This window comes from Papaver somniferum, chromosome 3 (genome assembly GCF_003573695.1).
Source record: "Papaver somniferum cultivar HN1 chromosome 3, ASM357369v1, whole genome shotgun sequence".
In the NCBI taxonomy this organism is placed as follows: Eukaryota; Viridiplantae; Streptophyta; class Magnoliopsida; order Ranunculales; family Papaveraceae; genus Papaver; species Papaver somniferum.
Window position 1 is genome coordinate 5715838 of NC_039360.1, and position 8694 is coordinate 5724531.

The 8694-nt window shown below is 34.8% G+C and overlaps 1 pseudogene; it reads right to left on the reverse strand.

Annotated features, from left to right (window-relative positions):
• Positions 1-653: 653 nt before the first annotated feature.
• On the reverse strand, positions 654-2226 carry LOC113355210 (annotated as a pseudogene).
• Between the last annotated feature and the right edge of the window lie 6468 nt (positions 2227-8694).

Sequence of the window (8694 nt, forward strand, 5' to 3'; positions counted from 1 at the left end):
TCCAATCATCAAACTAATTCACCCTTTTTAAGGATACAATGAAATCTGCTCATTTGGCGTAGAAGGATAATTACTGATTATAATCATTCTTCCATATTTTTTAACCCAAGGGGCCAATACTTATTTTGGGTGGAATTATTGGTTTGAAGCACTTGGGCCCATGTACATTATTGGTACAAACAACAGCCTGCGGACCCACTCTGTACTCACCCATTCCAACCGACAAGCTTAGATAACTGACCTGAGAGCCATCCTAGCGGCACCACACTCTATATTTGGCCACTCTCAAACCTTTATTGCGATGATTATGCTCCCCCAAGGAGATCATTGATAACCTTGCTCAAAACCAAAATGAGTCCGGGAGGCGACTGAGTTTCGTGGCGTGCTAATTGAATAATGTGATTTCTGCAATCATGCCACCCTCGGATGCAATTTCCTGGGTTTAACTGTACGTGATTAGTAACGTATGGAGGACATGATTCAGAAAGTAGCAATCATCGGTCATTTTGGGTCTTTGATCAGAAAGTAGCTTCACGACATGAAATTGTAGTTCGAAATCGAACTTTTTATTTAAATACAAGAAATCGTATATATATATATATATCACACATTCACAATCAAATTCGAGCTTTGTTAAGAAACAAATCCGGCATTCAAAACTTGCCGAAGAAATCAGAAATATGTTCGTTAATTTCATCTGGTTTCTCCAAGTTAATGAAATGTCCAAAACTCCTTCCATTACTATCACTTCCTCAAGGAGTGGAACATCTTTCTTAAAACCACCTCCGTTTACGTATGCTTTTGTAGGTGCGTTATTATAACTCAAATCATTCTCCCCAACGATGAACTTAACAGGTACTTGCACTTTTGCTCCAGACCATGCTGCAGTCAATACCCAGTTCCTGCATTCGTTCAAATTAATGCAAATACATTTTAGCGTGTGGAAGACAATAAATATCTTAATTTTTATTCACAAGAATGCCTATGGTGAATGGTTGAGTTCACATACAGATCAAGAGCCCGGTAGTAGTTAATTCCTCCGGTGAAGCCTTTCTCTCCGAATTTGCTTACGTAATAATCAACGTCTTCTTGAGATAACCAAGACGGCAAGGTGATTGTGGTGTTGGGAGGAACCCATAACCCTATATCTGTAGGTATCAATGGACTTGGAGTAGTTAAAAGTTTTTTAAAAGCTGTTTCAGCACCAATAGTAGCAAAATCAGCTTCCATTACTCCAGGTTCCTACAGAAATAGATCGCGGTTTCATTCAGAAAAGACTGTTAAAGAGCAAGAACCGCAACTAGATTTTTAGCAAAAATAAAATAAACACAAAATTGGTTAAAAAGACCAAAATCAACAATTCTTAGGTGAAAAAGACATGTAAAATTTGATATTGTTTAAATGGACGAGAATGTAAAAATAGTCAGGAATGTAAACGGTTTCATCCTACCCATTTTCAAATAATTTTTCTTATTTTTAATTTACATCAGGATGCATCCAGTTTCATCATCCCTCTTTTTTAAGTTTAAACCAGGAAGAATCCAGTTTCATTCTTGCTATTTTTTTGTGTCCATTTCACCCATATTAATTTTTACTCGTCCATTTGAACCACGTTTTAATCATATTTGGACAAATGACCCATTTTCCGTAAAATAAAATGGGACAGCAATTAGTAAATTAACCTGGAAACGGATCATGTAGTATTCATCGCCAAAGGCAGCTCGCAATCTGTCGGTGGGTTTAGTTGAAGGGTTTCGTGGAATAAAGGGATACTCATGTTCACCAAAGCCTTTACTCGATCATGACGGTACAAACAAAGTGCCCAGGCAATATTTGCACCCCAGTTGTGTCCAACGACAAACACCTATACTTTTATGCACAAAAATCACCATTAGATAATAGAACGAGCAAGCATCTTACGAATATAAACATATACCAACCTGGTCTAGGAAGGGAATCGATGAGAGCGATAACATCACCAACAACGTTGAGAGTTGTGTACTTGGTGAAATCCGATGGTGCATCTGTGTCACCGTATCCGCGAAGGTCAGGAGCGACGGCTCTGTATCCGCATGAAGCTAGACCGATCATCTGTTTCTTCCATGTGTACCAAAGCTCAGGGAAACCATGAGGAAACAAAATAACCGGTCCTTCTCCTTTCTCTGCTACGTGCATGTTTATGCCGTTAACCACTACCATCTTATGCTCAATCCCATCTATATCCATTGCTAGATTTCTCTCTTAAGTTTCTCTGAATAATTGTCGGTGACCGGAATGATTTCACTGTGCAATTTTAGTTTTGAAATGTGATATTGTTGAACAACAATATATTCTAATGTTATATACATATATAGTTCAACAACCATTATCTAAATTGGCAATATTCCATGACATTGACTTAGAAATCATTGGACTATCCAATATAATGAAATTTTCAATTAAATACTCCCTCTGTTCCACTTTAGATGATGTTATAGGAGTTTTCACGCAGATTAAGAAATAGAATAAAATATTAAAAAAAATCCATCAATGCCCCTGAGAAAAGTCTTCAAATATTAATTGTTATTGGTGCATTTGAAAACAAATTTATAGTTCCAAGATAAAAAGTAAGGGTGTTGTTGGTAGTTTTTTGGAAAAATATGAAACACCTTCAAGTATTGTGGAACAAAAATATAACCCTACAACATCATCTAAAATGGAACGGAGGGAGTATTTAGTTTTAATTTGTTGGTTGCTGCCAACGATATTTCAACGTTTTTTTTTTTTTATCAGAACTTTCAATTCTTGTACGCCCATGTCTTCCTTTACCCCACGCAACCCTTTTGCCTAAAAAAGCGACCAAAGGACTAGAGCTTGTTCGGCAACTAGAAGCAGAAATAGTTTCGAGAATCCATACACAAACAAAGAAAAAAAATGTTATTTTGGCTTCTAAAAAGCACTTTGAAAAGGTTTTAATGCTATGTAAAACAGTTTCTGATCATCATTTATGGCCGGATCCGAATAACGCCGAATTACTAAGTATGACTGACAATGCTTGGACTCCTAGGAATGGAATGCTCAGTTTTCGTGAAATAGTCTACTATACACAAATTCAATGAGTACCGACGTGACAATTATTAGAGATTAATTTTTCATCACAACGCGGTCTAACCTTCATTTAAGTATTGGAAGCCCACCTGTAACTCCTAATTGTTTGATTTCTAAAATATACGATGATCCCTTATTAAACAGGATATCGATCGAACCTTGTCATAATCCTAATTATTTTCTTAAAAGATATCGATTGGACCCAAGCCACCGGCAGGAAATTTATTCAACCAAATGAAAAGTCACAGACACGCCATGTAATCAGCCATTAATTCGTCTGGTTAAGGAAAACACAAAATTGGTTAAAAAAAATTAAAATCAACAATTTCTGGGTGAAATGGACAGTTAGATTTTGATACTGTTTAAATGGAAAAAAAATGTAAAAGTAGATAGGATGTAACCAGTTTCATCGTGCCCATTTTCAAATATTTTTTCTTATTTTTAATTTACACAGGATGTATCAAGTTTCATCCTTGCTATTTTTTAAATTTAAGCTACTATTTTTTTTGGTCATTTCACCCGAACTATTCTTTACTCGTCCATTTAAACCGTGATTTAAAAATATTTGGACAAATGACCCATTTTCGGTAAGAAAAAATGGCATATCTTCCCGTGTGACAAAATCCGGGACCCATTTTAGCCCATTATTGCCTATCCCAACTATACACCATCTGCTTCTTTCACGAAATTAATCTGGAGACTTATTGGTGAGCCTAACTAGAAATTAATTGTTGGTGTTTAATGCCCATTTCGATTTTTATGCATGTAACTAGTTATGGGGAATATTCGGAATTTTGGATTGTTTTGTCATATTGTTGGTTTAGATCAGTTTAGCTTAAGGTAATTTTGTTTTTGGTTAATGTGGATTAGTGTTAAGTTGGATTACAGTCACCAGCTTATGTGTCCTATGAGTCACCTATTGAGGTGTTATCCAACTAATGATGGATAGGTTGAATGACACATAGCCAATGACTAAATCTTCTTTTAGCCTCTTGTTTATAGTATGCCTTTTTTTTTTATCCATTCCTTAAGCAAGAGGAAATAGGAATAGAAGCTAAGTCATAAACTTATCACGATTTAATATTTTTGTTTCCTTCTTGTTATTGTTATAGTGTTGTTTAATAATGTTGTGGTGCTCTTGTTACTGATGTTTAATTCGGAAATAGAAGCATTACTTGCGTTGTTTTGTTGCTTAAATACATAGTATAGCATCACTATTCGGTTTGAACATATAGCTCGGTATATGATGTTTTTGTTATAAGAATATGCAAATACTAGGTCTAAGAATGTTTTCAGTTAGTGTGTGTTTTATAATCATGCTTAAATGCTAAAGTTTAATGATTATGATGCTGAATTTTCAACATATTTACCTTTTTAGAGAGACAAAAGAAGTGTTTGTGGCAAGGTTCGTACCTGACAATATAGATCTGTATGTGAAGATATGTATATTTATCTGTTGACACTGATCCATGATGTTTAATTTATCTGTATATCGGGGTACAGTATTGTATCTGATGATATGCTTCGTATTTGTATCGTATCATTTCGTGTCCATCGATACGTTAATGTGACCCAATATGATTGATATCGAATAGAAACAACATATAACCGCATGCTTAAATTTTTGTACCAATTTGAAATTACAATCATTTCCAATAGTAACAATATGACACTATACCAAATTAAGTATTTTGCAACGTCTGGTTTGCACAGATATATACGTTACAGAGTCTTATCCGTTGCTCAAATCAAAACATGCTTTGCATTAAATCCTAATTACTAGAAAAAAATAAAAAAATCGGACACACTTGACTTTTACTAATATAATTGAGGGCTTAAATGTCTTTTATAATCTTATTGTCATCTATTATCCTTTAATTTTTATTTACCTTTTGTTTTTCTTCTCTCTATCCTCGAGTTCTCCTCCTCCCATTTTTCTTCTCTTCTAAACCTAAACTTAAATATGCGAAATCAAACCCTTGTTTTCAGAAATCAAAACCCAATCAAATCTCATAAATCAAAACTTAACTCGGAAATCAAACCCACTCTCTCAATCACTCAAACCCTAGAAATCGTTTTCTTCTCTAAAGTCTAATGATTCTGTAAGGTGTGTTTGGTTCCAACTCTTTCTGTAATGATGAACTAATGGATCCTGAAGGTACAACCCCAATCTTCTTACTTCTTTTTGCTATTATTGATTTATTTTGACCTAATTCTATGAATTGCATCTTTTGGTAGGTAATATTTCCGTACAAATTTTACATTTTTTGTTTTTGTTTAAGTATTTAATGGTGTTTTACCTTTTGATTTCAGTTTTGCGGTCATGTGGTGTTGATAAATTTAATGGTGAAAGTGGTATGATGGTAGCAGGTGTTGGTGGTGTGGTTAGTGCTGCAAAATTTTTGGTTTAGTTGGTGGAGGTGCCTCATTTGCTCATTGTTTGTCTTAAAGGCTCTAGATCTGCTATGAGCATGGGTGGTGGTGGTGGTGAAGGTGATGCAAGTAAAAGTTGGAGATTTTTCATTACTAGAGTTTTGTCACAGTTCATCTAATATTATATGGCAAATCTTGTTCTTGTGGCATGAGTTGATAAGTAAGAGATTACGTGTGTTGTACGTTGTCAGCAAATGCTGATGTTTCATAAGTTTTATACTGCCTTAGAATTGGGGATGTTCTAACTAGGCATTAATGCAGAAGACCAGGATTTTCAGCAGCTGGTGGTAAAAGTGCAACTGAAGTAAGCGGAAGGCCGCCAAAAACAATGGTGATAATATGCTAAAAGTATCAAATGAGCGCTTTAAGGATATGAAATCCAAACCTAGTAAGCAAATGTCGGAAACCAGAGAAATGGTTGTGTTGTTGTTGTTCCTAGATCTGTAACGCGTGCTGATGCTAGTCTCGTAGGCACATATATAAGTGTTGGAGACCAGAATCTAAGGTGTCTCAGCACAGTTATGGATGTCTGCAAGCTAATATTAGATTTTCCTTGAAAAATTCTCAACTACCTTTCTTTCCAAATAATCCAACATTTTGTAGCTACTATTTCAATCACATTATCATTTGAGGTTTCTGCAATCCAGTTAAAGTATAAAGTCATAAGAGGAGAATCTGAGTTAAGGTTGAAATTTAACCCATCCAGAGGATCGGGAGCATCCAAACGGACTTAGCAAAAGGACGATTAAAGAAAAGATGTTTCGTCGATTCACAATGATGATTAGAGAATATGCAATGTAATTCAATATTTTCTAAGTACTGACCAAGAATCTTCCTAACTGGTAATGTATTATGAATGCATTTCTACAAGAAGAACTTTATTATTTGGGAAACATTCAATTTCCAGAAAGCCAACCAAAAGGCTACAGTAGATTGCATAGTTTGGTTAGATCGCACAATCCTATCAAATGTGTTGTTTTGCAATTCAGCGTACATTGACTTTACAGTGGATTCACCATTTTTAGTTAGAAGCCATCTTAATGTAGCTTTTTCGAGTTTAATATTGAACCACAGGTGAATTCTAGTGTTTGATATAGGCATGGTATCCATTTGTCTTTCCATATATCTATCATTTTTTCCATCCCCTACCTCCCAACAGCCGAATATGTGAATGAGAGTCACTCCTTGTTAAATATATTTCCAAATATAACTTCCATTGTAGTATCTTTTATTATGAAAAATTGTTGGATTTCTGAAGTGTTTGTCTTTTAGAACCAAAGTGCCTTTAGCTCAGAAAGCAATCTCCATACTAGCTTGGCTATCATAGCCAAATTCATTTTATTGGCTTCTCTAAATCCTAATCCTCCCGAAGTTGTTGGATTGCAGAGGAAGTCAAAAAAATTCAGGTAAAAACCCTGATATTTTTCCTTCCCCCACCACAACCCATTATATTGACAAACTAGTTAGAACCGATCTGTTCAGTACAAACCAACTTGGCTGAGTCAGAGAGATATCGTTAAAACTCTGAACTCCGGATCCCATCTTGTGGAAAACATTATCTAAATTTTTTAGTTTACATCTGTCTGCAAAAAGAGGCGCACCTAGATAAGAGTTTGTGATGTTTATTTTCTTGATTTTTAAGAGTTTTATCATGATCATTTTTCGATGCCTACAGTGAATATTCTTACTGAAGAAAACTCTGTACTTGTTAAAAGTTATTAGTGGACCTGAAGCCTGACTAAATTGATTTATGGTATTAAGTAGATTACTACAGCTTATGAGACTAGCTTTTGTAAACAACATACAATAGTCTGCGGAAAAAAGATGGCTAACAGATTACATATGTCTAGCCATTTTTATCCATGTTATTTTATTTTCCCGTTGTTTTGGTATACATAGTCTAGAAAAGGCTTCCATACATATGAGGAAAATATAAGGAGATAGCGGGTCTCTTTGTCTCAATCCTCTAGCAGGAGAAAAGAATTCCCCTGGAATTCGATTCAGTAGAACTGTTATAGATGCAGTAGACAAACATTGGGAAATGAGAGTGCACCAGTCCTTGCTAAAACCGACGACCAACATTATTTGGGTTACTAACTCCCAATTGACAATGTCGAATGCTTTCACCATGTCAATTTTAACTCCTATCCCCCCATTCTTAGTCTTCATCGTTTTTAATGAGTGAATTACTTCATGTGTTACCACTATATTATCTGTGATCTGTCTAGCAGGTACGAAAGCCGATTAAAATGGTGATATCATTTTTTTCTAATTATTTTTTCAATCTGTTGGCCATTGACTTAGATAAAATTTTATACGGTGTATTGTTTAAACCTATTGTTCTGAAGTCATTTGGGTTCTTAGGGCGTTTTATTTTAGGTATAAGAAAACGAAATGTTTCATTTAGTTTTGGATTGATAGTCTGTGTTTTGAATATATCTTAAATAAGATTTATGATTTGGGATCCAATTAGTTCCAGTTATGCTTAAAAAAAACTAACCAGAAACCCATCTGGTCTGGGAGATTTGTTAGCTTTCATGAATTTGACCACACTCCATATTTCAGCTGCACTAGCTAGGAATAAATATCAATTCAATGTTGTCCTTTTCAGTTATAACCGAAGGGATTAAATTCAGAATCTCCTGGTCACTAGAGGTAGGGGAGACCGTGAATAAATCAGCAAAGTGATTTCTTAGAAGTTCATCCATACGAGGTTTCTTTAAAACAACCTCATCATTTTGATCAACTAAACAATCAATCCTGTTACGTTTTCTTCTTTATAGGGTTTTGATGTGAAAATATTTTGTGTTTCCTTCCCCTAGTTTAACTATATTATCTCTTGTTATTGATTCTAGAATATTATATAGTTTTTTCAGTTCTAGGGACTTATCATTTATTTTTTATTGTTTGAAAGAATTGTTTGTCTTCATTATATTCAGGTTTTCAATTTGTTACAATGTTTTTTTGATTTTCCTGTCAGGTGCTCCAAAAACAGACCTTTTCCAGTCTGTTAAGTTTTCTCCTAGTACTTTTAGATTTTGAATAACTACATTTGTTACATTTGTCAAGGAAGTATCCCAAGATTTATGAATCAATTCTGAAAAGGCGGGGGTCTAACAACACCACCCAATATTTCACTTAGCAATCTGTATGGACTAACTCCGAAATACTTTG